General features: G+C 47.2%; 1 protein-coding gene across 2 annotated transcripts in view; it reads left to right on the forward strand.

The window, feature by feature from the left end:
• RAP1A (RAP1A, member of RAS oncogene family) overlaps positions 1-24599 on the forward strand; it is a 364901-nt gene extending 340302 nt beyond the window's left edge. Inside the window, exon 8 of one of the 2 annotated variants that reach the window (XM_078644455.1) lies at positions 23856-24599. The gene's annotated coding sequence lies outside the window, so the exon portion shown is untranslated. The remainder of the gene's footprint in view (positions 1-23855) is intronic. The other variant, XM_078644456.1, reaches the window with a different exon arrangement.
• Positions 24600-26205: the final 1606 nt, after the last annotated feature.

Here is a 26205-nt window from a genome sequence, read left to right on the forward strand (position 1 = left end):
TGCTGGTGTGCCTCCATTAAGGAGATGGTGCCCGAGGGAAATGTGGTGCATGAGTTGGAGCACTCTCCTAATAACCCTACTTTTTGTTCTGCCGAGAAGCCTCTGTGGAAATTGGTGTGCACTTCCATTCTCGATCGTTGTGGCTGCTGTGAGCTTCAGTGAAGTCACAGGTGAGACCCCGGACCTGACTGGATTTGGCAGAGACATGCCGATAGTAAACCATATGCCACATAACCAGACCTGCAGGCGTACTGCTAAAGGTGGCCTGGTCACTGCAAACACAGGTTCGGCTCGCAGAGCGTGCGGACGGCAGCCATAAAACATGTTGGGTACACCCCCACCTTACTGAAACTTTCACAGCAATATGGTGGTTAAATAAAAAAAGCTTGTGTTATTTTCACTGGGATTCGGCTCCTCTATATATCGCGCAATGCGTTTTAAAAAAAATATATTTGGCATTGTTTTATTTTTCCCATTTGCAAAATTAAACGTTTTACACTTTGCCCAATAACAAATATTTATTTCCTAAAACCATAGAGAGCAAAACCATGTTTACCCTAAATTTTATACAAGGGTCCTGATTTAATTCCTTGCTAGTTTAACATTCAGCGGTCTTCTAATGTTATCAGGGGGAGTGTTTGAGTTTAAAAGTGTGGAGCTCTGATGTTGCTTGCTTTATCGTTGCTCGGAAGGCACTGAAGTTTCACGCATAATCCAAATGCAGACATGGAAATGTCACTCATGCACACTGAAACCTTGGCTGCTATGTTCATTTAGTTAGCATTTTGGGGACCGTTTCCACACTCACTGTGGCACTATCTCTTGCTACCTCAGCTAATCCTGCCTTCTGTTTGGGCGTTGTTATTAGGCAGTTGGCAGGGCTCGCCTACCCAGCTTAGGATCGGTAGTCTTATTTCACCGTGCAGAGAACCCTGCAACAAACAGCCGCCGAGAATTACACTGATATTATGAAAATGTCACACACATGCAGACTGAAACCTTGTCGGCTATGAGAACAATGTTGCGACCAATGCGGTTACGCCGTGTCCCTGGATAATTAAGGTTTGACTAATCCTCTTTGGAAATATGTAGGGTAAAAACATCCATGTTGTAATGAATTTGTAGTCTGACATCCTGACGGGTATGTAAATGTATGTAAATGTATTGCGACTTATATAGCGCACGTATCACCCGAAGGTATCAAGGCGCTTGCTTAGGGAACCCGTCCTGGTATTCCCCTGTGAGATACCCCGGCAGGGTATCCACAAGGTGAAAGCCAGGCATCCCGCCGCGAGGGGCCGTAGTGGAGATTAAGCAAGCTATTGCCCAGAGTCGCAGAGTGTGACCCCGTGAGTCGAGTAGGCACCTGAGCGCTTTAACCTCTAAACGGCGGTGCCACTAACGTACTCGAGCTCCCTGTTTTACGCAAGTCTAAAATTCTCCCAGCGTTAAAACAAGCAACTTGTGACGCATTCGCCGAAACAGCAGACTTTTTTTGTGTGCACCAAATCAATGACTCATAGGAATCTGACCCCAGTATTTCACCAGATGTAACACATCTATTGCTCTGGCCCCGCTCGCCTTTTGCCATTATCGAAGAAGCAACTGGACCTGAGAAAATGTAGTGTATATATGTATATAGAGCTAACTCTAAGTCGACCACGCCGAGGGAGCCTAGAGACACGCCCATCTCTGCTGGCCACACCCCCCTTCCAACGCCTGAACTACCACTACTAGTAATGAGTCCATACCGGAAGCGCAGCGGACGAGCGCAGCGGGCGCGTCGTTTGCGCGCCGAAGGCGCGCTTAAGGCAAGTTAGTCTGCGCTCGTCCGCGACGAGGACGCGACCAGCGCCGCCAACTCTGCCCAAATTTGCCCGCAGCCCCCACAGTATACCCGGGACACGCTGATTAATCTGCGAGGGTTCGCTCATGAAGGTAAGCTCACCTTTGGCGACACAGCCTCTCCATTGCTTGACTTCACACCAAAGGGTCTGCTCCTGGGAGGTCTTCTCAACGTTAGATCACTACCAAAGCATGCTAACTAAATCCATCTCCTTATAGAAACCCACCTTTTAGATGTCCTCTTTCTAACTGAGACGTGGACTCACGCCGACTGCGACATTGATTTAGCATGGGCTTGCCCTCAAGATTTTAATATTTTGCACCTTCCCAGACCCAAGGGCCGTGGTGGCGGAGTAGGCATTATCTTCAGAGCCTCCTAGCAGATAAACACTATAGATATAGATCCAGTGGCCGGGATTGAGCTCTTCGGCCTCTCCATAAACTGCCACCTAGGAGATACCTTCACGGCGATCATTTGCTACCGACCTCCAGGGTCCTTTACCTCCCAACAACAGCAAACACTACTCACTACCTTTACGAACATGGCAACCTCCCAGAACAAACTAATCATTTTGGGGGATTTTAATCTCTGGCCAAACTGTAGCCTAGACACTGGTCTAGAAAACCTCCTGCTGTCTTGCGACAGCGTGGGACTTCACCAGCTGGTCAAGCAACCTACCCACTCAGCAGGCAATCGACTCGACCTTATCTTTTCTAGCCCTGGTCTAACACATATGAATGACATTCTGCCTATGAGCTGGACGGATCATGCTCTTATCAAATTTTATATTACCTGCACAAAAACTAGAAAGCTGAACAAACGCATTCTACCAGAATTTACGTACAGAGACTGGAAAGCTCTTGAAAAACTGAGTTCTTCCACCACTGTCTTCAATGTGGAAGATAGCTTCTCACCAACCAACTCGGTTGAAAACAACTACAGAGCCTTTAGCATGAAGATAGTATCCACAACGGACTCTATCGCTCCACTAAAACGTTGTAAACCTAAAGGCAGAGCACCTGCTCCATGGTATAATGACGCCCTGAAAAACCTCAAGCTTGCCTGCAAACAGGCTGAGAGGAAGTGGAGACAAGGTTATTGTGACACTAATAAAACCACTTGGAAAAATAAGCTCCTAGAATACAAATCTGCCATCACAGAGAGCAAATCGACCTATTACTGCTCCACTATAGTCAACGCAGCTAATAGCTCGAAAAGTATATTCCAGATCCTTGATAACCTCATCCACCCTGACTGCGCTAAGAAAATCGTCCCCCCCTCACAGACCCTCTGCGACAATCTCGCCCAGTTCTTCACGGACAAAATTGAGACCATCATTAACAATTTGGCAACTCCCCCATCGCAAAACAATCTAAACTCCCCCGGAGTCGACACCACCAAATGTGATCCACCAAGCCCTGGCTGCCTACCTAGGGAAGGTCTATCGGCTTTCCCCCTTATCCCCGAAGAGGACTTCAATAGACTGGCACACGGAATCACCTCTGGGTCCCCCCTGGACCCACTGCCCCCCGAAACCTGAAAGGCGTGCGGAACAGAACTATTCCACACCCACCGGAGGATCTGTAACCAATCTCTGTGTTGCGGACTCGTCCCCACCCCCTGGAAGCTAGCATTTATCACCCCGTTGCTGAAAAAACCATCCTTGAACCCAGAGTGTCTTTCCAACTTTCGACCTATATCGCTTCTACCCTTTCCAGCGAAAGTGGTGGAACGCTGGGTTAGCGCCTGTCTATCAACACATCTTGAGCAGAGTCACGTTCTGGACGACTTCCAATTCGGATTTCGACCAGCACATGGCACCGAAACAGCAGTGCTCACAGCCATGGAAGAACTTCGTATGCGTGCAGACAGGGGCCACGCAGTGGCCTTAATCCTATTGGACCTGTCTGCCGCATTCGATACGGTTAACCACGCGATTCTGCTACAGAGGCTGCGAGAGGCAGGGGTCGGTGGCACTGCCCTGCTCTGGTTCCATTCATACCTCAGAGATAGGAAACAAGCTGTATCCCTCCCCCCGTTTCAATCCGCCTTCTCCCCAGTCCCTCACGGTGTACCCCAGGGTTCGTCTATCAGTCCGATCCTTTTTAATATTTATTTAAAACCATTGGTCACTTTAATCAGAACCCACAGAATGAAAACAGTAAATTACGCGGACGATACCCAGCTTATTCTTTCATGGGAGGGAGAAGACTCTATCCCCATGGAAGCATTCCATGACTGCCTAAGAGACACAGCCGGCTGGCTGCATTTGAATTCCCTGCAATTCAACTCCTCGAAAACCGAGGTCTTGTTCTGTCCCAGGAGCCGAATCCCTCGCCCATTTCCAGTGGAATTCTGGCCCCCGGAAAACTCTGATAAACCACACCCGGTTACCAGTGTCCGCAATCTGGGCGTTATGCTCAACAACAACCTCAGCATGGAAACGCAGGTAACCAAAACAGTCTCCACCTGCTCGGCCCTTATGCGTTCTTTACGCAAAATCCTGCCGCTACTCCCCGCCCAGGCCAGAGCGCTGATAGTCAGGTGTACTATTCTTAGTCGCCTTGACTACTGTAATGCTCTCCTGCTCGAGTCCCCAGCTGTATTATTGGACAGACTCCAACGAGTCCAGTCTGCAGCAGCCAAACTGGCCCTTGGCTGGACCAGGAGATCTTCGGCCACAGCAGCCTTAGCCGAGCTACACTGGCTTCCTCTGAAACAACGGATAGCTTTTAAGGCTCTCTGCCTGGTCTTCAAGGCTTTACACGGATCAGGCCCCAGATCCCTACAACAAATGTTCTCCTGGTACACCCCCACCAGAACTTTACGATCCGCTACAGCCTGCCTTGTGACGGTACCCAGATTCAACAAGGTAAGGACCGGGGGAAGATCCTTCAGAGTGGCTGCTGCTAAACTTTGGAATAGTCTGCCCGCCGACATTCGTCAAACTTCACAGCTCCTGCCTTTCAGAAAGCGAATCAAAACGTGGCTCTTCCCCTAGTTTTCCCGCCACTTCCATCCCCCTATACAGTCCCCCATTGCTTCCAACTCAGGTGTAAAACTCTCAGCGCCAGGATACCTGCCAGGTGACAGCTGCGCTCTACAAATGTATTAAATAAATAAGTAATCACTAGTATATGCAGTAGACCTTTGTACTCTCCACCATTCCTGTGTGACTCTTAGAGTATATCTATTTGTATCTCTTCCTCGAGTGACTTTACTATTTGTACATTTGCAATTTTTCTTTTTGTTTGTATCTCTTCCTTGTGTGACTTTACATCTTGTACAGTTGCAATTTTTTCTGTTTGCTTCTTTTATGTAACGCATGTAATCCTAAATCCTTATGTTTTGCAACTGGTTCTTATGTAAAGCGCTCTGACACCTTCGGGTAAAGTTAACGCTATATAAAATCGCATTAAGTAAAATAAATAAACGCTCCCTCCCAACACTTCCGGTTGCCTGTTTCCCAACGAGCATCCTAATCAAAGCACCAGCTCCACCTACTGGCGTAAATAAATATTGCTTTCGGAAAGGTAAAATTCCAACTATTTGACACTCTCTCGAGGATCAAATAACAAGAAACCAGTTTACCCATATTCCATCTCTAATTTAAAAAAAATCCATTATTTATCCTGATACTAACAATAAATATCTCACAAACAATTGCGCACCCAGTTTCCTTATGCTTCCAGGTACTCTCATTCAAGGCGTGAATTGAAATGTTCGAGAATTACACAAAAGCACCAGATAGGTGGAAGTTCCTCTCTGGTATGCAAAAGGCATTGCTATTAAGTTCCCTATGCAAAAAGGGTCCAAATGTATTTAGATACTTACCACAATATGACAATCGAGTAATGGAAAAGTATAATGTTTATAAAGAAGCTAAATTACTCTGTGTGGAAAACGATGACGCCGAAGATGGGTCTAAGGATGTGATCACAGAGAACCAGAACTATGTGGGAAAGAAAAACCATACCAAGGCAGTATTTAAAATAAGAAACAAGGAGTTCGCATTGATGATGTACTCCGGGCAGCAATTTACCATCATCTCTGTCAAGATGTTTGCTAACACATGAAGAGATGTCGTCTAGGACCCTAAGGACATTGATCCAAAAGGATATTGAGGAACATGTATTACCCAGATGACTCCGATCTAATTCCAATATGATATTATAGCTGGAAAAGTTTACGTTACTAAATCTCGTCCACCCTTTTTTTTCGTTGAATACATCAATATGATCAATAGTTCATGCAAACTGTGCAGGTCCACACAATCTAAGCGATTAGCCAGCCAGCTCAGTAAGGACTACAGTGGTGAGACACACTGTAGCCTCCAACAGTTCTATTACTCTATTTTACATCATCTGTTTTAAAACAGTCTTAACTAAATCCTTGATAGTCATTGGAATCCTTCCGGCAACATGTCTGACGGGCATAGCTTCTTTATAAACACTATCCCATGGACATACCCCTTTGCTTACCCGAGTCTGTCTTGAAATACTCTCTCAAACATGTTAAGCAGTTCTTCTAGTCTCACATTTTGCACCACCAGCACTTGATCCATAGCTCTACGATAATTTGTGGTTACTGACTGTTTCCGGTTACCTAATAGCAATAAAGCTATATTAACATTATCTGCTGGTAAGTACTTCTCCAAATTAGTATTCAGGAGTGTTTACCACTAGGCCATATTACATCCCGAGTCCAAGGCTTTGACTGTGTTTATTACAGTGGAAGTGTAGTGTTGTTACTTTGCAAGATTGATGTTTGGGCTATCCTCTGCATTAAGTGTTTTTTCAGAGACTGTCCAATGTATTGGCTGGACTAAAGAATGTAATGCTCTTTGATAACGATATATTCGTTTCTTGGCAATCAAATGTTTCTAATGCGAGCCTGCTACTTCAATCTGTAAATGTAGTGAGTGTGTTGAGCCACTATACACATGCTGTATGGGACCTGGCCAGCGAGATCCTGCCTGCAGTCCTGGCGGACCTTAGAACCACTTTGTTTCAGATGATCCACGATGGACAGCACGTGGCGAAGTGCGTCATCCATGCAGGATTAGAGACCACAGACTGCATTGACAGGGTTCAGTCTTTCCAAACTCTGCTCCCGAGGGAAGCAGAGGTTTTTCATCTTGGAGTCATGTACTATTGGCTGGAGCAGGTAACTATGGTTACGGAACCTTGTAAATGGTCCTTCTAGCCCAGATGAGTCTGGAGGCATGAACATTTAAAATCGCAGCCAGCAACAGACCCAAAAACCATATGGGAACTGAGCGGGCATACGCATCCTGTGGACAGCCAGTGTCTCATTGGTTCCCTTGCCAGCTCAAAGTGTTCTTTGCCACACACCATTTAGGAGGAACGAGGTCATGGAGTCCGGATAGCCTGCAGCTACTATTCTGGGGGTGTCCACCAGAGCTACCTTTCAACACCACTTTACTCTGAACTGTTTATTTTTTTTTTATCGACTGAAAGCAACTGACATGGCTCATTTGTTACCAAGAAACTAAGGCAGAAGGCAGCCAAATCATATACAACTTGTTGCATCATGTTATTTGATGTAACTTCTGTCCCTTTGCCTGGCTGTGAGAAAACAAAACCTAGTTAATGAGGAGTTTCAAAGGCAGCCGAGCACACTCTAAGTTTCTACCTTTGTATAATATTTAGCATTGCTCATGTTATAAAAATGTAGCTGCTAGTGTTTCTGGTGTTCTCTCGACCCAGTAAAGTTGGTTGCATCTTCATTTTGTTCATATCTTATTGTTTATTTTCCTATTTTACATTGTTGTACTTAATACCTTCTGCTTAGCAGTAATATTTCGGACCTAATGTTGAATTTTTGTTTATTAACTGTGTTATGAGTGATCTGGTTCTAGCACCTTCTGCCTCTTAAAGTATGCTTTGCTGCTATACCTTGTTTTAAGTGATGAGAATCTGGATTCTTAACCATGGTGTAGAATGAAGGAGTGGACGAGGTCCCACAACATTAAGTAAACTGCCTTTTAAATAAAAGCCTGTTTCAGTTAGAAATCTTGTTCTTACACTTGGTAACTGCAGCTTAATTTAAAACCACCTAAACATCAAATTTCTTAAGGAAATCGGAAGTTAACATTTTCAAAGAAAAGGCAAAACGATTTTAGGGAAAACAAGGGTGACTTCAAAAGACCTCTTTAGATGTACTTTTCTAAATAGCCACTGAGGTACAGTAGTGTGCTCGTTTTTAGAACTGACACAAACTAGCCATGAGAAAATGGTCCTAAACTGTTGAGCTTTTGAATATAAAAACAGTCTTCTTTGCACCAGCAAATGTCTTTTTCTAAAGACTGGTGAAAACAGAACTTGAAGTGAAAAATCTTAAAGCACCAAATGTTGCTAAGCTATCATTCACTCTTTGTGGAACTCCAGCCATGGATTCCAAGAAGAGGCAGACGTAACTGCCTTACTGCTTCCGAGCCAGAGATAAACGACCGGTCCTAACTTGACATAAGACTCAATATCTGCGCAGAGGTTTAATATTTAAAAACATTTGAAAAGTGCTCCAAATATCTAACTTTACTACGAAATCTGTTCTTGTTACAAAAAACAATGTACCACGAAATTTGTTCTTGTTAGAAAAAACAAAACAATGTGATGAACCTTTGCAGACAGTAACGCTTCTTTAGCAATTACAGTAAGTAGGACAAGTAATTTCGGTTTCTGTGGCGATATGGCAGTTGCTTGGCATGTCACTCTTCTACACATGCTTTTAACATGTCAAAGGTTTATTTTGACATGTTGAAGCTTGACCTACCGCTGTTCAGTGCTGCTTGTGGAACACCCAGGAAATGTTTTTAAAGTCTCATTTGGGGGTGTGTGAAGCCATAATGTGTCCCATTTGAAAGACTTGGCTTTGTGATTTGCACAATCTTTGTGCATTTTTATTATGGCCGTGTTTAAAAGTCAGATGGTCTAATAAAGATTAACCAATTAACCAGGATGTTTTAAGTGGCAGAAAATATGTTGAGGGCTTTCACTCGTCATTCCCTATAGAGAAACTGACTTCCAAGATTTCTTCTTAGTCATATCTCCAGGAGAGAGCTGTTTTGAATTTGTCACTGAAGCGAGCATTTTAGCAGTAAGATCTTGGATTTCGTTAGGCTCCTGCCCTCCTTGGCTGCTAAAGGATGCCGCTCTTTTGCTTAAGAAATTACTTCAATGATTTATTCAATCATTTTTTCCCCATGTCGTCCCTCGCTATGGAAAACGAGCACTCGTGCTTTCGTTACTTAAAAAACAGGGCAGTTGTTTCTAACTTTTTTTTTAGGCGAGTTTTAAATAGCGCAAACTAGACCCGAAGGTTTCGGAGCGCTTTACATGAGAACCAATTTTGTTACAGATGGACACTTTAATTTTTTTTGTTTTTGTTAGGCACGGAGAGATTAAATGATTTGCCCAGAATCCCAGGATGTTGAGCGTCATTGCCGAGACTCTAACCTCGTTCCCCAGATTCCAGGGCGTAAGGCAACATCCTTTACCCTTAATAACTTTATGCTACTCTCCTTGCTTCCACTGTTGACTAAGGTTCTTGAAATGCTGGGTAGTACACAAATGGCATAATTTCTGAAGGACAATAATCGTTTTCATGCTACCCTGGCGGGTTTCCGATCTGGACGCGGCACAGAGACTACTGTGTTGGAGGTTTCTGAATTTGTCAAACTGTCTTTCAATGAGGGTAACGAACTGTGGTTGTCCTCTTAGGTCTGTCTTCAGCGTTTGACACAGTATCTCACAGTATTGTACTAGAATGTTTGGCAACAATAAGGGTTGGGGACACTTCTCTCAGATGGCTAGAATCTTTCCTCTGTGATTGAGGGCAAGCTGTACACCTTTCCCCTTTTACATCTTTTTTCACAGAAATATAATTTGGTGCTCCACAAGGATCAGCTTTGAGCCGTACTCTTTAATGATTATATCTTGGGGATACTCTGTTCTGGCACAGGGTACGAGGTGGAAACAAAAAGAAAAAAGTACCTGTACTGATATTTGCTTTGCTACAGAGTTACTGTTTTGGAGCCAGACTGCACTTTTGTAATTTCATGGCATGACATTGGTTTGAGCTCCCGCTAATATTAGTTGAAGTGTCTGACAAGGGCGTTTGCACCAGATCATCAGCTAGCATGGATCTCTGGGTTGGAGTGGATGTCTGCACCAGAGTGCTCACCAAAACATTTTACAGAACCACTCAGACCTGAAGAAAAGGCCTCATAAGTTATATAAAAAAAGCTATTTATTCATTAATTTTTTGCATGTTCACATTCTAGATTATTCGTCTACTCACTTTCTTGCTAACTAGGAGTTGGGCTCTGAGTATCTTTTTTGTTTACTAGAATTATAAAGTCTTGACTGTTGACAACAGGTAAAGTTGGAATGACTCACAAGACCCAGAAACGGGCAAACAGCTTACTTAACTTTTGTAATGCCCTTTCTGGTGGATACTCTAATCTAACTGCAGATTTCTCACCTCCTAATATCCCCCAGGTACCAAACTAAATCCGGGGAATTTCCAGGGTTTCTGTCCACCAATTAGTGATGTTTCGCTTCTCTGCCTGGACATATCACCCAGGAAGTGACAAAGCACTGCAGCACATAAGCGACACCTCTGCTCAACACTGTTGGTTCCCTTGTTTCCATGCCTCCCAACATGGATCCAGAACTCTGCTCCGATCTTTGTCGGTGTTCCATTGTGGTGCTGGGCACCTCAGGTTACCCTTCCTCTCCTTAAAACCCAATAGCAATACATCCATCACCACTTAGCTTTAGGTGGGGAAAGGCAGAGTGGCATGCCGCCGAAAAAATTATGATCGGGAAGGCAGCATTGATGCAAGGCCCACTGAGATCTTAGGTTAAACTGTAGGCCTCATATGGTCCACCTATTGAGGAGGATGGATGAGGCTAATCGGTGATGAAACCTCCAAGCAACCATCTCCATGATCCAGGATAGAGCCTGAAATATCGGAATCATAGCCCCAATGTTCATGAGTCGCTGTGGCAGAAGAAGCTTTGAACTTCACAGTGACTAGTATCATTCCAATGAATGGAAGACTCTGATGATTTCAGGTAGAATTTGGCTTGTTTATCGCAAACCCCAATGTTAGGAGTTGTGGCATAATCTGCAGGTAGTCCACAACTGACTGCTTTGAGCCCACCTTTACTAACCAGTTACTGAGGTACAGAAACTCCGAAGATGGGAAGGTACCACCGCCATCAATTTCGGGAATCCCTCAGTGTGGTGGTGAGGATGAATGGGGATCAAGCTGAAAATACCTTGCCCCTCGAACAGACCTTACGGTGCAGGAAGAATATTGGGTGAGGAGGAGAGAAAAGGCAGGGTGTGGCCCTTTTGAACAGTCTGCAATACCCATCAATCAGATGTGATGGATCGCCAACCTGGAAGGACTTGTTCAATCTCAATCTGGTTGGTTGGGCGAGACACATTGAGGACAAATTGACTTGGAGGTTGTAGCAGGGGAAGAGGAATTGCTGGCCTGTGTGCTGTCTGTCTGTATTTGCCTGCACTGCGTCCATGATGCCAAAATAACTGGGCTGTCTGCTGTATCACTGGTTGGGGAGGCTTGTTGCCTAAATGCCAGCCTCTTGGAGTAGCCCCTAAATTTTCAGAATTGGTGGTGAAAATGCTTTGCAGGGATCAACCGACCCAACAAATGCTTTAGCTCTACTATCTTTAAGGTGTTCCAGATTCTGCCTTCGCTCCATAGATGCAAGACCCTTCAGCGGGCATGTTCGGTGCAGATTGCCCTTTCAATGCAGTCTAGTATCTAAGCCTACATCCTGCCCATTACGGATCATCTAAAACAAAGTGGTCCTTAGGTTCCCCAGGACTACAGGCAAGATCTTGATGGCTATGGGCCGTACATCATGTGTATAGCGGGTCAACACACTCACTGCATTTACAGATCTAAGTGGTAGGCTAGCAGAAGCAAACACTCGGGTGCCAAAAGAATCAATCTTTTTGTATTCTCTGTGCAGGGTTGATCAGAAAGGAATTTGGATACCCTTTACTGGTCGAAGCCAGTACAAAGAGACTTTCTAGAGTAGGATGATTGCAGAGAAAATATGGATTACTGGGGGCGTGGCTTGGCAAGCCACGATGGCGGCTGTGTCCTGCTGAGGCTCCGCGATCGGGCTAGCATCTTGCCCACTTCCTAAGATCGCTGGGAGCCTCAGCCTACAAAAAATACTCCACTGAGGCTTACCTGCAGGGGGGCACCCTCTGGCTGAGCCGCGGGGACTGCGGACGAGCGACAGGCACCGGCCCGTCCCTCGCTGAAGCCGGAGCCGAGCGCCGAGCACCCAAGATGGCGGGCGCGGCTCCTTCTACCGGCTGTGGGCGCCACTGAGAACCTGTCCCCGAGGCGGCGTCCCCCGACGAAACGGACGGCTAGCGGCCCCGGAACCCCAGCGAGGAGCGGTGTGACCGGCTCACGGGCTCTCGATCCAGGCCGGGCTGACTATTGCGGTGGGAGTCCGGTGCACAAGATGGCGACTGCTACGCCGAAGCTGCACTACACCGGCGCTCCTACATGGCCGGGAGCCTGACCCCAGCGCCAACCTGCCCACCGCCACGGACCAAGAGACGCCATCGGAGGTACCGCCTGCGTGACGCTGGGCCCTTCGGGCGGCCGCGATCCCACCTGGAGGCGGGGAGTGTCGACCCCTCCTCCCGTGAACCGCGGCGCCAGTGACCCGGCAGCCTCCTGCCCCTTCTGGGGCCGCAGAGGGGTCGCAGACCGCATCGGCCCTTGGTCGGGGGGGGGCCAGAACGCTCCTGCCGCATCGCGTGGCCCGGTGGACCCGGGTGCCTGACCCTAAGATGGCGCCCATAGGGACCGGGGCGCCGTGATCGGCGTGGGCTCCACCCTGGAGGCACGGTGCTCCTCTGACCCTGAGGCGGTAGCACGCCACACCGTGGATGCTCATCAACCCGAGCCCCCCCTCCCCGAGCCCTGGTCGCCTGCTCCTCGGCCCCCGGGGACGCCTGAGGGACTACACCACACGCCGAGGAGGGAGGGGGCAGGATCCGGCCTCACTGAACACACCCTGTCTCCGGGAAAGCCTGGACTATAGACGCAGTGCCCTCCTGATGCGCATCTCCTGATGCCAGGACTGTCGCCCCCTTGCAGCCGCAAGTTACTAATTGCGCCCCGAACTGGCAGGGGTTCCCTAGAAGGAAGACAGTGACTGCCCCGGGGCCAAGAAGGACTGGGAGCCCGACCTGCACTGAGCTACTACCTACCCGGATACACAGAGGGGAGGTGGCTTGCTGATCGCGGGGTGCACAGAGGCCCGGGCCCTCCACATCTCTGACTGCACTCATGGGGAAACCGAGGGCCTCGCAGACGACGGCTGTCCCCGAGACGGCCCTCGAGGATGCCACAAACAAGAACATGGACGCAGACCCACGCGTCGAAAACCGACCCCACACTGTCGGAAAAGTTGGATCAAGTGTTGGCAGCAATCGAATTGTCCCGCCTCTCGATGGAGGAGAGATTGGGCGTCCTGACAACAGACAACAGTCTAATCCGCGACGACCATCGCAAGTTGGCGGACAGGGTGAAGGACGGAGAACGGATCGTGACCGAGCTGCAGCCTGCGGTGAAAACACAGGAGGCGGAGCTGAAGGAGGTCCTGCACCGCGTGGCGGCCCTCGAGGCACGCACGGTGGACTTGGAAGGGCGCTCACGGCGCTGTAACATCCGCGTCCTGGGCCTACCGGAAGGGATTGAGAACTCGGACCCTCTGACATACATGGAGTCCTGGACCAAATCTTTCACACCGGAGGCGGAAAGGTCGGCATACTTCTCCATTGAAAGAGCCCATAGGGTCTCGGCCCGGGCGCCCAAGCCGGGCCTTCCTCCGCGACCCATGTTGGCTAAATTCTTGCACTTCCGAGACCGCGATGCGGTACTTCGTGCGGCCCGGACGGCGGGCCCCCTACAAGTGGAAGACCAGCACGTTATGGTGTTCCCGGACAATGCCCGAGAGGTCCAGCACCAGCGTTCCACCTACCTGGACGTCAAGAGGCGCCTCCGCGCAAATGATCTTCAATATTCCCTGTTCCCGGCCCGCCTGAAAGTACTACACAAGGGGAAAGCCCTCTTTTTCAACACGGCGGAGGAAGCACAGGCTTGGACTGAGTTTCACTGCCCAATAATCCCTAATCCTGGACCCCAGAGAGCACGCAACAACGACTTCAGATGATCCAGACGACGAGGTGCGAGCCGTGCTCGATCGGACCGCCCCAAAAGCCAAACATCATCCCCCACGGGCTCACCCGACCTCACGCAAATCATGCATTAGCGACGAGAAGCCTTAAGAGCGATGACCGAACTGCACACGTCACCCATAGCGTCGGATTTGGAAGGTCAACCGCACCTGTTCACCCCTGAGAAAGACCGGGACAGTGACGGAACAATGTCAGGGATTGGACCAACTCCTCCCCCCTTGTTGCGACGCACACCTTGGATGCTACCCTGTCCAGCCGACCTGGCACCTCTTCATGATGGAAGAACTGTCCACTGTTATATCCTTCTCATGGTGGCCTATTGTATTGCGCGACGTCTAGGAGCCTAGACTGCTTTGTCAAATGCTTGTAAGCGCTAGCGAGAGATAGACGCTTCTCCTGCAAGAGCCCGACCCGCGCACAGGCCCAGCAGCGACACACGTTGCCACCCCCACAGATATCCGTTGTATTTCTCCCCTAGTGGGACACTAGTTTGGATATGCCACCTCCGGTGCGATATCCCCAGTATTGGGACTGTTTCCCACCCAAGGTTCTATTTGTTGTTAATCCCCTTAGTCCCTCCCCCATGACTGTGGAAGCTTGGCGCATAGGAACACACGTGACACATACACACTGGCGGCCGTCGGGGGCTGCAGGGGGGTCCCTCTCCCAATCACGACACCCTACGAATGGCAGACTCATGCTCGGACATTAATATCCTTACACTGAATGTACGAGGCCTACACACGCCCAGCAAACGCTACTCTGTTTACTCATACATTAGGCGTATGTCAGCCAGCATTGCGTTTCTGCAAGAGACGCACATGGACACTACCGAACTCACTCGCTTGCAGGCCAAATGGCGAGGGATCTTCTGTGCCACTCACTATTCAGCGTTTGCACGCGGCGCGTTAATTTGGGTCAGGCCAGGTACTCCCTTCCGGGAGCTCCGACGGGTGGTGGATAGAGAGGGCAGGTATGCGCTTCTAGAGGGAATACTTGATGGACAGGGAATACTCCTTGGCAGCATTTACGCCCCCAACACGGATCAGGATAAATTCTGGGACCACCTTACGGGCGTTTTGGCCCAGTTCACTACAGTTCCGTGGGTACTGGGAGGTGACTTTAATTGCACACTGGACCCCACCCTGGACCGCTCGCATCCTCCCCCCACACACTCCCCGGCCCCCCGGCAGGCAGAACTCTTCAGGGCATGGACCACGCATTGGGCGCTCACTGACGCATGGCGACACCTACACCCACTGGCTCGCATTTACTCCTTCCACTCGATCCCACATAACCTCAGGGTCCGCCTGGACTGTTTCCTCTGCTCTGCACCAGTCCTCCCTAAGATCACATCTACAGATTACCTAGGTCGGATCCTCTCGGATCATGACGCCCACATCATTCGTCTGACCTGGCGCCCCCCGCACCCACCAGTCCCCACCTGGCGCCTCCCTAGGGACTGCCTCTCAGACCCAGTATTCAGAGACGCACACGAAACCAGCATCCAAGACTACTTCACGCACAACACAAACACGGCATCGTCGGTACTGGTGGAATGGGACGCGTTTAAAGTGGTGGCACGGGGAGACTGCATCAAACAGGTAGTAGGAGTCCGCCGCACCTTGGAACGGACGCTCCAAGCCTCAGAACAGACTCTGGCCGCACTCACTAAACGGCCTGACGACTCGGAGGAGCACGCCGTGCTCACGGCCAAGGCTAAGACGGAGTATCAGACTGCCTGCGCTGACCTCCGAAAATACAATTTTAGGGCTTACGCCTCTAGGGTACATAAGGACAGAGACAAAACTGGAGCGCTGCTGGCCTGGATGGCGAGGCAGGATACCGAAATCAAGCCAATTACGGATATTGTCAATCCGGACGGTGTATTGGTGCGCTCGCAGGCCGAAATCCTCCTAGCGTTTCAGCGACACTATGCACAAGTGTACCGGACCCCGGCCCAATACTCCCCATTTTCTGTGGATCGTTTTTTAGACCCACTGACGCTGCCCGCAATATCGGATGTGGACAAGCGCACCCTTGACGCCAGGATAACACCCTCTGACATCACCCAGGCGATTCGTGCCATGTCCCGGAATAAAGCGCCGGGACTGGACGGCTTCCCGCTGGAATACTACTCGACATTCTCTCCCCTAGTGGTCCCCCATCTGTCACGGGTGTTCGGGCGTCTCTTCATTTGGGGAGGTTGCCCCAGTCACTGCGGGAATCCGTGATTGTCACCTTTCCCAAACCCCACAGAGATCCACTCCACATGGGGTCGTATCGCCCCATCACGCTCCTGTCGGCCGACTGTAAAATCCTGGGGAAAATTCTGGCTGATCGTTATGCGCAGATCATACGCCCACTGGTCCACCCCGACCAGTGCGGCTTTGTCCCGGGGAGGAACACCTCCCAGAACCTCCGCCGAGTCTTCCACGTTCAAGATCAGATACGTGGCAGATTTCCCCGCGCCGCCTGCCTCATTATGGACCTGGAGAAGGCGTTTGACACCCTCACCTGGCCCTATCTCTTCTCAGTCTTGCAGCGCCTCAATATCGGCCCGACGCTCATAGCGTACACGCGCCTCTTGTATACCGATTTGACCACGCGGATTCGTATCGGGAAACGTATATCACCAGCGTTCGAAGTTCGGCGAGGCACAAGACAAGGGTGCCCCCTGTCGCCTCTCTTATTCGCGTTAGCAGTCGAGCCGCTGGCGGTTCGGCTGCGCCTGGAAGGTGTGGAATGGGGCATCCCACTTGCGGACAGCACGCATTGCGTATCCATGTACGCGGATGATCTCCTTATATACGTCCGAGACATCGAAACGGACCTGGCCCCTATAGGGGCGACGTTGGCGGAATTTGCAGAGGCCTCGGGACTACAGGTGAACTGGGACAAGTCCACAGTTTACCCCTTACACCCGGGCCTGCCCCCCCCGGGAAGTCTGACTTGGAGCGCATAACCTCTCATGGTCCGCGGAAGCCCCCCGGTACCTCGGTGTCCGCTTGTACCATTCCCCAGCTGACCTATTCGAGGGGAATCACCACAAAGCACTTGCCAGTCTGCGCCCGGCGGTCGCCTTCTGGAATAAACTCCCACTGGCCCCAATAGGAAAGATAGCTCTGGCTAAAATGGTAATGCTTCCCCGACTCCTTTACCACTTAACGAATCTGCCGGTAATACCACCCAGATCCTTCTTCTGCGACGTTGACTCCCTCCTAGGGACCCTTATCTGGGGCGAGGGCCGCCACAGGGTCGCCCTGAAAACCCTCCAACTTCCCACGACGCTGGGAGGACTCGGAGCTCCGTCCTTCGAGTCATATTTCCTCGCGGCACAGCTCCAATGGCTGTCATACTGGACGGCGGACCGTTACCCTCAGGAGACTGTCACCTCGACCGGCAGAATCGCAGCCCCGGAACTCACCCGTCTTCTTCTCCCGGGCACCAAGCCACGGCGCACGTACCCCCTCCAAGTGGCGATAGCGCGCCGGTGCATGATGCGGATCCACCGAATGTCCCCCAATAGACCTCTGTACTCCCCGCTTTTACCATTGATAGGCAGCCCCAGGCAAGACTCCTACTTCACGGCACCGTTCTTCACCGAATGGTCGCACTGTGGCATCACGGATCTGGAATCGCTCTTTGAGGAATGCCAGTTAAAATCACTTGACCGCCTGACCGCTGAATACGGGCTCTCCCCGGGCCAATTCCTCAGATATCGACAGCTGATTGATGGATACCGGCCCCATTTTAACCTCCGTACTGGCGAGCCAGACACGCATCCAGTAATACACGCTATCCTGCGTATGGGGGTGCGACGCCACTTAGTGACCTGGCTGTATAAATCCATCCGGGAACTCTCACACGCACCCCTGACGACCTTGCGGGCTACGTGGGAGGAGGACATAGGTCGCGCACTACATGACTCAGAGTGGACTAAAGCGCTTGAGGCCCCAAAACGCGTCTCTAGGAACGCCCGCTTCAAGAACATCCAATACTATATCCTACACAGGGCGTACCTCACCCCAGCGCGATTACAGAAGTTCTATCCCTCCACATCATTCCTATGCCCAAGGTGCTGCTCCCCTGCTGCAGACTTTCGCCACATGTTTTGGAGCTGTCCCGACCTTCATCCCTTTTGGCGGGCGGTACACGACACACTGTCGGAACTGACAGGTCTCACTACACTCTCCACCTGGGAATCTAGTGCATTAGGCATCTTTCATGTCCCTAAGCGAGCCTCAGTGCATAGGCGCTTCGTGTCCCTAGCGCTCCTGTTGGCAAACAGATGCATAGCCATGCGCTGGCGATCCCCGGAAAGTCCCCCTATAGCAGCATGGACGGGGGCGGTCAGTAAATGGGCGGCGGCGGAAGAGGATGCTCTTAGAGAGGAAGAAGCCAGGGGTGCGCGTAAATTTCCCATATCCATGGAATGGGCCATGCTCCTCTACAGCTTCCGACAGTCCGCATATGTGGGTGACCCACCTACTCCTCTCCTCCCCCCCCCCCCCCCCCCAGCCCGAGAAGACCAATAGCGTCTACCTGGTGTTCCCCCTCCCCAGGACAGGTTCCCGGTGCCCCCTGCATCCTGAGTGACTTCTCACCCTTCCGGAGCGCAGGCTGAATAGCCCCTCGGGCCCCCCCCCCCCCGACGCCCATCACGGGTATCCCCCTGCTTCGACCATGCTGGCGCCCACATGCTTCCCTCCCACAGTTTTGTCCCCCCCCCCGTTTTCTGGTAGCACCATTATATGGACAGTACAGACCCCGATCCAACGCCCTTGAGACGGGACTTTACATACCTGTTATCATTCACTGTCCTCTTGGCTGTGCAGGCTCATTGTCTCCCTGCCTACAGACGTGGTTGCAAGATCTGTACTGATTAATGGAGGAAATGTATATTTGCACCAGTTGTATTAACAAAAAACACGTTGCACGCATGGCTTAATGTTGAGGCCACGTCAGCAGATTATTTACACTGTACCCGTATACTTTGATGCAACAATAAAACAAATAAAAAAAAAAAATATGGATTACTGGGCGCAGGCCAGTTTTTCTTGACTACTTGCTGACAAATAGGGTGCAAGAACTTGTTTTTGACCAAGTATCCATTAGAAGTATTCTAGATGGCATCGTTAAATGGAAGCAAGTTCTCTAATGTTACAGAGGTAGGCTCCAAGTTTTTCTCAGAACATTAGTCTTAGTGGCAACATGGAACATCTCTAATTCTAGTACCTCAGCTGCTGTCTGAGCTACCACTGGAAATGCGGCCCTATCCTCAGTTGATGGCCCACGTGGAGGTCAGACTTTTAATGTCAGGGGAGGTGTCAAGCTCAAGGGCAATATGAAAATCAAGCTATAAGCAGCCATCATTATCTTGGGGAACACTGGTGTGGCACACACAGGGTCAGTCGGAACCAAAAAGAAGAGGGAACCTGTGCTATTTGCTTTCCTGCAGAGTTACCGTTTTGCAGTCAGCCTACACTTTTGTAATGTCGTGGCATGATATAGGTCGAGCTCTTGCTAATGTCCGTTAGGGGTCTGGCAAGGGCATTTGCTCCAGATCACCAACTGAAGTGGAAGTCTGCACCGGAGTCAGACGAGCCCTTTATCCTATCCCACAAGAAGTGACTATGCCAAGGAAGGACCTGCTGGTGGTAACCCATCTCGAGGTCACTGCGGTTCCTTGGGGCTCAAGGGTAGCCATCTGACCACTAAAGATTATTAGTATGGCCTCTTGAAAGCCTTGATTTGCTGGGGGGTCGTCAACAGCCTGGGGAACTTTGGACCCATCACAACCAACTGAGGTATCCGTTACGTGGCCAGTGACCTTGAGGGGAGTTCCACTCTAATCTTGATGCCCTCACACCTTCTCATTGCAGTCAAAATGGCGGGCTGTGATAGAGTCCTAATTTGCTTCTTATGCTTAAGCTTGGATGTTGATTTGAGTCTACTAAAAAGGAAATTTGTTTTGTTGTTGGAATACTGGCAAAAGTGGAATGGGCATATGAAGGTGCATATATAAACTGCATATAGAAACTGATGTTAGTGTGCAGGTTTGCGGCATACAAATGTCTCCGTTACGTCAATTCTAGGGCAAAATGTAGCAAGCGCGAAGAAGCACAACTCTACCAACCGGAGCTTAGGAGCACTGCTAGAACATTTTCCGGATCCAGTCTTGTGTGGTATTCCAAAGTGAACAATCTGTGGTTAGAAGTAAAATTCCGAATTTTTCGTAACATTATTTTTTGATCCATTGGACTCATGTCTACAAGACCGATTGGCCTCACCTGTGACAGTTCTTACACGTCAGCCGTTGTGTTCAATTTGTATCTCTTTTTCATTTAATTTTTTTTTTAACCAAAATCTCAGTTGCTAAGAGCATTTAGATGTGCATAAAGAGTTTTAATAGCTTTCTTTAACTGAATCATAGCAACTATTCATGTTAAATGTGTGTGAAGTTTAATTCAAATCCCTTGTAAATGTAGAGGAATTAATTGTGTCCATTTTATGAGACAGGATCCAGGTTATCAATTTTCTGTAACTTTAGAACAGTATTCAGCCGCAGTCTCCTGGAGAATCTAGTTTGCACACATTGTCAAAAACATGAAACAGAACGAATATCTTGCATTACTTTTTTAGAAGATTAACTTCAAGATTTCTTTATTTATAAAAAAAAACTGAAGTATACAACCCACACTGAAAGGCCAAGAAAGTGTACATGTACTATTTCCCCATACAAAAAAGGGTCTCTTATCTTACATATCAATTACCAACTTATAACCTTGTTTGAGGTTGAAGGCAAGTGTTTTGCCAATGTTCTAGTGCAAGAACTTAAAACCTGGGTGGAGTTCAGTAAGCTTTTCGCATTCTTTCAGATGAAGTTTGTCATATTAAATAGGAGTGTGAAAATCTGATTACCCTAGGTTTCTTGATCTAGTCCAATAACTTTATTCAGTTCAGTCGGACCATAAAAGTTTCACATACATGCATACAATAATTAATTTTTCACAGGAAAACTATACAATGTTTAGATTTGACAAAAATATATAGTCGAAATTAAAAAAAGAAACCTTTTTTAAAACAATGTGTACTTTGCCTAGCTTATGAACATGGGCTCCCACAAGCCCCCCTGCCTCAAACTCTGGATTGCTAATTTTTAATACATCCTCTCATTTTCCAACACATCAATACAAAGTGAGTACAAATATAACTCCTGCTTGATATATCTTTTCATCAGCTTCCAGAAAGACTTAGACCGTATTAACCAGGGAAAACGTATAATCAAAAAAAGCAGGCTGGGGCATCCTGCAACATTTGTTGAAAGACATTATAGTACTTGTTGAAAATTGGGTTACTGGTTGAAGAAGGTGAAGCCCTACTCAAGCAGCAACTACAATTCCGTTTTTGGGTGGAACATAAGTAAACTCACATATTAACCTGTGCTTAACCTTCTGGTAGCATGGCACAAGAGTAGTCTGGCGAAACTTCGAGGCAATGTGTAAAGTATTCATGCTGCCCTCAAGTAGTATTAAAGTGAAAGCACAACACAAGAAAACCCCACAGCAAGTTATAACAAGCATTAGTAAAGCAATGGTTACACCTATGTGATGATTAATGAGTTATCAATCACCGTTCGGAGGAAGGAAAGAGCTCCCTGACTAGTATCATAGGAGGGAAGCGGATGTGGAGCAGTGGGCAGAGATGCTAAATCAGGAGCAGAGGATCCCAGTTAGAGACTTAGCAGTGCCACATCCTGTGGTAATGGGCAAATCACTTACTCTCCATTTGTTAAATTGTACTTCAAAAATCTGCTGCAAGACGAACACACACAGAGGCGAGAAACTAATAAGAGAAGCAGGCGAGGAACAATCATTGGTAAAGGCAGGGAAAGTGACAAGCACAGGAACCAATGGGGCGGGATGCAAGCCCCTTTTAAGATTCATATTAAAAACAATAGATTTTGCAAGCTCTGTGCAAGCGCCCTGCATGCAAAACCTAAAAACCAGGCCTTCTTGAAGGATGAAGGTGATTGAGGTACCAAAAGCGATATGTAGTTCATACACAAATGTTTCTTAACTGACACATTATTACGGTGTTGTGGAAAGAGGTGACTATTAAAATTAGCATATTTTTAAAGAAGCACAAAGATGACAGCCATGAACATTTTTTTTAATTGCAACAATTTTTTATACATGTCATCACGCCTTGTCGTTACAGGGTGGCAGCCCACACTGGCTGTGCATTTTTAGAATATAGTTACACAGTGTATATGGTTGGTTGGTTGCCTCCCCTATCCACTGCCCCGTTAAGAGAATAGGAATGAGTGAAAGGGAAAAAGATGGAGTAAGAAAAGAGAAGAAGCCTTGGTGTGCCAGAAGCCTGCATCCTTAGTTTGTTTTGTGATCTCGTGAGGGTGTTGTGTGGGGCCCTTTGGTCCCTTTTGCTAGTTCTGTTCATGGGGGTTCGTATGGGTCCAGAAATGTGTCCAATGTCGCCCACATTCCCCTGGAGGATTGTTTCCATGGTGAGCTCCGCAGGGCGTTGCTGTCCTCCCCTCTGAGGTACGTCACCCAGGTGAGCCATCCCTAGAAGGTTGCCTTGGCTGTCTTTCCATTTGGTGAAGAATATTTTCACTGCCGCTGTAAAAGACATAATGAATTGGCCATACTTGAGAACGTGGAAATAATTGTCGCTGTTAAGTGGAATTAAGATTGTTAAAATATTTGTGGTAGCAAACTGGAAATTTATCATCAAACTACATATCAATGCTAGAATGCGAGGTAAAGTCGTCACAACTAGAAAAACATCATTAAAAGTCAATGGTCCTGCTGAGAAAATCATATTCTTTAATGGGTTGCTGAGGAAACATGTCACAGGGAAAGCCTCGGTGAAACTGCACTGCCAAATAATTCAATGTTATTACTAATCTACACGCCAAGCAACTGATTGCTGAATAAACAAAACAAGTGAAATAAATATTGTTTTTCGAATGTTTCCGAATCAAGAAAAAAATACTAAGTGTACAGACTTAATATTGCTGCCACATGTGCTGAAATGTTATATTTTCTGAAGTAACCAAACCTCTGCACATCACAAGCAAAACAATTCCAGCTTCTGAAATGGTAAACAGTATTTTTTATTTCGAAAAGATTTACTGAGCTTGACTTGCACAGAGAAGATGTAGTCAACGGATATGGGGAACAGATGCTCATTTCCTACACATGACTAATTTTCACCCAGACTTCCCAGTCAGCTTCGATTTCCAACTCAATGTTCCCTGGAGTGTATCAGTGGAGTCCTCTCATCAACATGTCCTACTGAGTCCACTGTCGTGCTCTTCTTTTTCCTACAGCGAAACGCTTGGCATTCCCAACGCTTTTTCATCCTGATCCTTGGGCGAGCAGGCCTTGCACTGATCCTGTAAACGCTGGCATGTTCCATGTGTGGTAGAAACGAACCCCAGTGTCACCTGCCCTTTACTGTTCATGCTGTAAACATCTGTGTGAGCTTTACAAACAACGCCAGTGTTTAAAAAGGAAGACTAAATATATAGCTTTTTTTTCAGTTTTAAAGGGCATGCCTTTGCATGCTCAAATTACACCTAGATTACCTCTGCACTTATAATTTTCAACGTCAAGCTTTCCGCATTGTTTGTAATGGTCTAAAGTCCATGTTTCCTGTCTGAATGTTCTGTCTAACACGGTGTCTTTCTCAGTTTACAGGAATGAAGAACTGTTGCCTATTTGGAATGTGCCAGCGTCCAGACTTCAAAATGAAATCAACAATAAATTAACATATCTGAAGAGGCTTCTCCTATTTTATATTTGTGAAGAATTTAGATCACCATCTGGTTTGCACAAAGTCCCTGAAAAAAGAAAAGTGCTCTGTATATTATCTCTCTTGGAAAATAAGACAATAGTATTCCTCCTTTTGCAATAGCGGTTATAACAGATGTGAAAATAAATGAACTTGACTCAAGTTGAATGATTATGCGAAAGAGCATGGACACATTTCAAATGTTAGACAATGTTATAATTAAATAAACTTTCATATTGACCTTTTTATCACAGTCCCTTCCCCAGTCCTATCTCCATCAAGCACTAAAGGTTAAACCGTTACAGTTTTACTTTATAAATATATATAAGAATATAAATATATATATTTCCCATTGATGGACTCACTGCGGCAAATAACTTTTTTGAGTCATTGTGACTTCATTTTATATTTAAGTCATGGAATATCATTATTTTCATTCTGCCATTATATTCTAATTAAAAATGTTTTGTGCATAATGCTTTGGAAAAAATGGGTCTTTTATAGGAAAAACAGGTAGAACTGATTTCTATGACTTTCAAAGCGAAAATGATATACTAAACCAACTCTAATATTGCTTCTTGTGTTTTATTGTCACAGATTAAATTACAGCTTTTATGAATGATTAAATTTTAGTACATTTTCATTTTGTTGACTGCGTGCTTTTGTTCCACCATTGTAACGTAAGGATAATGGTGTTTTTGTTAGGAGAGTGAAAAATGTATCTGACGCCTATAGACTAATTTAAGCGGATGCATGTTTTACTAAATATACTTTACTTCTTGAGCTTTGTACTTGCTCATGTACAAAATTGAATGTAACAAGGGTATTTACATTTTGCAACATGAAATCTTTGCGCAATTCTGCCATTTAGCGGTCGGGTCCATAGGTGTGATTGGTTCCTTTAAAAAACGTTTAGTTTGTGGGCAGGAGTCAGTATAGGTGGACCCCTTCCAACATTGACAATTCTCTCACAATGCCCATGTTCATGCCCACCATTTAAGATTGTTTTCGCTGTTGGGTACAGAGTTGTATCGGAGAGCTCCCAACTTTTTTCCAATGAAGATGGCCAGTCGTTAAACGACAGGAATTGATTGATGGGATAACCAAGGTTGACGTTCACATGTTTTTTTTTTTCCCAAGCAGTTGTCGGGGGAGGGGGGGGGGGAATATTGACATTCAGGGAGTGTTTCTCGGGCCAAGTGGGATCCTTGGAGTCTTGACACAATTTTAGAGAATGAGCACACTCTTAAAGTTTTGATAGAACTGATTTAAACTTTATCCTCCACAACGGACTTCTAGTCTGTTCTGCCTCCCTCGAGACCATAAGTTCCATGCTCTTACTTTAGACCAATTGTTCCTAACCTTTTGACTTCTGTGGACCTCCACTGATTCATTATTGGAATTCTGGGACCACTACTAAATATTTTTTTTCTATATGGGCCCACTGTCCTAAGCGATTTGATGGTTTGAACCACAACACAATTCACCAAAATATGGTAACTAGCATGCGTCAAACAAATAGAAAAATGATAAAATATTTTATTTAAATCACAAACGGGTTAAAAAAATTGTAATAGGAAGGTTGGAGATGTTTTAAATTCAATTGAGGCCACACATTTTCCAAACTAAATTCAGTTTGATGCACTTGCACTGCTCTCACAAATGAAACTGAGGATACCAAATCCATCAGTGGAGGAGCTGGATTTCTCCGATGACGAAGTAGAGGCACAGAAGACTTGGGGAGAGAACACCAATAGCTCAAGCTTGAGACATACGAGGTCTAAAACCAACACAGTAGATGTTGTAAACCTGCAGAGCCACATGCCAGTAAAAACTCCTGGTTTGTCAAAGGAGAAGGCTCTCGGACATAAGCCTATGATGCTGAAGAACATTTGTTTGAGCAACACCCAAAGTAACAAAAAGCGAAGCCCCCAATGTCAAAGATACTCGCAGTCCCGAAAAAAAAGTGCAAGGAACTTTCCGTCTTACCGGGAAAGAAAAACTCAACACTCATGGAAAGACAGGACAGACATGAGAGAGCAGGAACAATGCATGTTTAGCATTGACCCCAAAGACTTAGTGCTCGATGGACCACAAGAAGAAATGCTGTAGTGAAACATTTATTTCTAAAGACAGTGATCCCTAGACAAGGATTAATGAGAGCAAACTGTAAATATAGACCCAATCAGTATTATATTTTACACCTGTCCAGTCGGACAGGTGTTTTTAATATATAGGTGCCTAAATGT

The sequence above is a fragment of the Lissotriton helveticus genome, chromosome 5_1, assembly GCF_964261635.1.
Source record: "Lissotriton helveticus chromosome 5_1, aLisHel1.1, whole genome shotgun sequence".
Lineage (NCBI taxonomy): Eukaryota > Metazoa > Chordata > Amphibia > Caudata > Salamandridae > Lissotriton > Lissotriton helveticus.